The 4,708-nt window shown below is 49.6% G+C and overlaps 1 long non-coding RNA gene across 1 annotated transcript; it reads left to right on the top strand.

Moving 5' to 3' along the window:
• Positions 1-1,126: 1,126 nt before the first annotated feature.
• LOC147989874 (uncharacterized) lies at positions 1,127-4,303 on the top strand. Its single transcript, XR_015599921.1, has 3 exons — positions 1,127-1,424; positions 2,679-2,750; positions 4,065-4,303. It is a non-coding gene; the product is annotated as an uncharacterized LOC147989874 (long non-coding RNA).
• The last annotated feature ends 405 nt before the right edge of the window (positions 4,304-4,708 follow it).

Genomic DNA, 4,708 nt, shown 5'->3' on the forward strand with positions numbered 1-4,708 from the left:
TATTAAAAGGAGGCCTTAATATCCCTTAGTTTCCAATAGGACCCCGCTGACACGGGAGGGTAGGACAAAAGATGTCATGCAAGTTCTTTTCGATAAGCACATATGACTATATACGGAATACATGCCTACATTACATTGACGAACTGGAGCTAGTTCTGTGTCACCCTATGTTATGACTGTTACATGATGAACCGCATCCGGCATAATTATCCATCACTGATCCGGTGGCTACGAGTTTTCCATATACTGGTTTACGCTTATTTACTTTTCCGTTGCTACTGTTACAATCACTACAAAATACCAAAAACATTACTTTTGCTGTCTTTACTTTTGTTGCCGCTACCACCACTATCATATTACTTTGCTACTAAACACTTTGCTGCAGATACTAAGTTTCCAGGTGTGGCTGAATTGACAACTCAACTGCCAATACTTGAGAATATTCTTTGGCTCCCCTTGTGTCGAATCAATAAATTTGGGTTGAATACTCTACCCTCGAAAGCTCTTGCGATCCCCTATACTTGTGGGTTATGTGACGCCCGGATAATTAGGCTACAATAATCTCACGATAATGATGCCACGTCACCATGGTTATTGTTGTTGATCTTGCGGTGAATCACGTCCCTTTCGAATTCTGTTTTAAAATAAAGTTAAACGATAAAAGTTTTCTAAAGTCAAATAAAAAAATGTTCAGAGTGTAGCAAAGAAATCATATATGATTATGGTGGTGAATCCAAATTTTTATAAAATGCTTAGATGCACTAAATGATAGAAACAATAGCTGAAATATTTATTTAATCGTCACTTAAATGAATAAATTATTGAAAACTACTTTTAATAAATAAAAGGATAATTGTGGCGGTGATATAATTTCTACCACTAATTTAGGTGCTAGAAGTATATTTCATAAAACTAAAATAATATGAATTAATAAAACAGTAAAAGAAAATAGATTAAAGGAAAATGTTAAAAACAGAAAAACAAAAGAAAAATATATAAAAGAAGAACCCTCCCTGGGCCATTTGGCCCACGTGGCCACTAGCAGGCCGGCCCAACCGCCCCCACTCTCCATAACCCCCACTATGACCGAACCCTAGCGGTCTCTCCCCACTCCCCTCCACTTCCCCCCACTCCCCCACGTCTCTCTCTCGTTCTCCCCCCACCCTCGCTGGATCTGGATCGAGCCCGATCCCCTCGCTCCACACGCGCCGCCACACAACCGTGATCGCGCAGGGCAGCACCCCACCCCGCCTAGTGCGCCTCCTACCTCCCGCCGGCGACCTCGCCAACCTCGTGCGCCACATCGCGCACCGGACGCCCTTGCTGAAGATCAGCTGCCTCCGTCGCGCGCCATCGCCCGATGCTGCTGTCTCATCATCGACCATCGCCGCCCCAAGCCCGCTATAGCACATCTACAGGGCTATGTGAGCCCCCCTTCCCTTCCCCTCTTCTTCCCTGGCGGATCCGCCGTCGCGTCCGCACGCGCACACTCGCCGCCCGTGCTGCTCCCGCTCCCTGCTCACCGTGCCAGACCGCGCCCGCGCCCGACGCCATCGGTGCCCTCTGCTGCACCCGCGTGTCGCCCGCGCCCCTGACTCGCACTCCCCCCCGCAGCCCCGTGCCCTAGCCATGGCTCGCGCGTGCCCCCACCGGCGCCCTTTGCCTCCATCGCGCCACGGCCGCGCCACACCTTGTGCCCGCTTGCAGCATGCCTCGTGCGCCTCTCCCCCCTGCTCGTTGCTGCTCCGGCGTGGCTTTGCCTGCGCAGCCGCCCGGTCCGGACCTGACCGCGCACCCGCGTCCGACGACCCAACCACGGCGCCCCCCCGCCTTGCGCCCCACCTCGTCGCCTCGCCGCTCCACCAGCGGCGCTGCAACTCCGGCGCGCCGTCCTCGCCTCCCCGCGTTGCCACGCCACGCCCCGCCGCCGGCCTCGCAGTGCTCTGTTGGGCGCCCGCAACGGCGCCGGTTCGCCCGCTAACCCAGCGCTCGCATGCATGTGCCCGTTAAGGCCCTTTGGGGCCAATGAGAAGGGGCCCCACCCCCACAGAACGGTTAAAAAAGAGGAATTAAAAAATAAATAAATAATAATAATAAATAAAATTAAAATTAATTAATTAACTTAATTAAGTAATTAAAGAATTAATTAAACTAATTAATCCTGTTTAATTAATATAATCAATTAGTTAAGTTAATTAAACCCTAATTAGACTAAACAGTCACTCACGAACGGGATCCACCTGTCAGGTTGACCAGGTCAACTGCGCACGTCATGATGACGTCAGCAAACACTATTCTGGATAATGTTGATTTAAAATAATTAAATAAATTCTAAAAATGATTAAATCTTTTAAAATTAATATAAAATAAATCGTAGCTCGGATGGAAAAACTTTGTACATGAAAGTTGCTCAGAACGACGAGATGAATCCAAATACGTAGCCCGTTTGTCCGCCACACACCCCTAGCATAGCAAACACGCAACTTTCCCCCTCCGGTTCACCGGTCCGAAAACGCGAAACACCGGGGATACTTTCCCGGATGTTTTCCCCCTTCGCCGGTATCACCTCCTACTGTGTTAGGGCACACCTAGCACCGCGTATTGCTATGTTATGCCTTGTGTTGCTTTGATTGCTTTGTTATTTATTGTGTTCCCCCTCCGTTACTTCTTTCCGGTAGACCCCGAGACTGCCGGCGACCCCCAGTTTGACTACAGTGTTGACGACCCCTCTCTCTTGCCAGAGCAAGCAGGCAAGCCCCCTTGATCACCAGATATCGCCTATTCTTCTCTCTACTGCTTGCATTAGAGTAGTGTAGCATGTTACTGCTTTCCGTTAATCCTATTCTGATGCATAGCCTGTCCTTGCTACTACTGTTGTTGCCTTTACCTGCTATCCTAATGCTTAGTATAGGATGCTAGTGTTCCATCAGTGGCCCTACACGCTTGTTCGTCTGCCATGCTATACTACTGGGCGGTGATCACTTCGGGAGGTGATCACGGGCATATGATATATACTTATGCTGTTACATTACTTATGATACTGTTCAGAGATGGGGGCTGAAGGGGCAGGTGGCTCCATCCAGGTAGTGGTGGGCCTGAGTTGCCGACGGACCCCAACTGTTACTTTGTGGTGGAGCGACAGGGCAGGTTGAGACCACCTAGGAGAGAGGTGGGCCTGGTCCTGGTCGGCGTCCGTGGTTATTTCAAAATAACACGCTTAACGAGATCTGGGTATTTGATCTGAGTCTGGCTACTGGCCTATATGCACTAACCATCTACGCGGGGACAGTTATGGGCACTCGACGTCGTGGTATCAGCCGAAGCCTTCGTGACGTCAGCGACTGAGTGGCGCGCGCCGGGTTGGACCGCATAACGCAACTTCCTTTGTAATGGAGGTTGCTAGGTCTGCTCACCGGCCGCGTTCGCAACGTGCAGGTGTGCAAAGGGCGAAGGGCCCAGACCCCTACGCCATAGGATTTAGACCGGCGTGCTGACCTCTCTGTTGTGCCTAGGTAGGGCTGCAACGTGTTGATCTTCCGAGGCCGGGCATGACCCAGGAAAGTGTGTCCGGCCAAATGGGATCGAGCGTGTTGGGTTATGTGGTGCACCCCTCCAGGGAAGTTAATCTATTCAAATAGCCGTGATCTTCGGTAACAGGACAACTTGGAGTTTTACCTTGACCTTATGACAACTAGAACCGGATACTTAATAAAACACACCCTTCAAAGTGCCAGATACAACCGGTGGTCGCTCTCTCATAGGGCGACGAGGGGAGGATCAGCGGTTAGGATTATGCTATGCGATGTTACTTGGTGAACTTACCATCTACTCTCTTCTCCTGCTGCAAGATGGAGGTTACCAGAAGCATAGTCTTCGATAGGACTAGCTATCCCCCTCTTACTCCGGCTTTCTGCAGTCCAGTCCACATATGATACCCCCTTTTCCATTTGATACCAATGCATACATATGTAGTGTAGCTCCTTGCTTGCGAGTACTTTGGATGAGTACTCACGGTTGCTTTGCCCCCCCTTTTCCCCCTTTCTATACCCGGGTGTTGCGACCAGATGATGGAGTCCAGGAGCTAGGGGATCCCGAGAATGATTCTACGTGGAGTTCGACTTCGAGGAGTAGTTAGGAGGTCCCAAGCAGGAGGCCTCGCCTTTTCGATCGTTCCTACTTTTGTGCTAGCCTTCTTAAGGCAAACTTGTTTAACCTATGTCTGTACTCAGATATTGTTGCTTCCGCTGACTCTTGTGCCTTCGAGCATTTGTATTCGAGCCTTCGAGGCCCCTGGCTTGTAATATAAAGCTTGTATTATTTTAATTTTTGTCTAGAGTTGTGTTGTGATATCTTCCCGTGAGTTCCTGATCTTGGTCGTACACATTTGCGTGCATGATTAGTGTACGGTCAAATCGGGGGCGTCACAGGTTATCAGCGCCCCAGGGGGGTGGGCGTGCCCCCTACCCTCGTGATCTCCTCCTTCATCTTCTGACGTAGGGTCCAAGTCTATCCGGTAGGTTTCCTTCCAAAAATAACTTCTCCAGTTGATTTCGTTCCGTTTCGACTCCGTTTGATATTCCTTTTCTTCGAAACACTGAAATAGGCATAAAACATCAGATCTGGGCTGGGCCTCCGGTTAATAGGTTAGTCCCAAAAATAATATAAAAGTGGAAAATAAAGCCCAATGTTGCCCAAAACAGTAGATAAT

The sequence above is a fragment of the Triticum urartu genome, chromosome 1A (assembly GCF_056163025.1).
Source record: "Triticum urartu cultivar PI428250 chromosome 1A, HENAU_Tu73, whole genome shotgun sequence".
Lineage (NCBI taxonomy): Eukaryota > Viridiplantae > Streptophyta > Magnoliopsida > Poales > Poaceae > Triticum > Triticum urartu.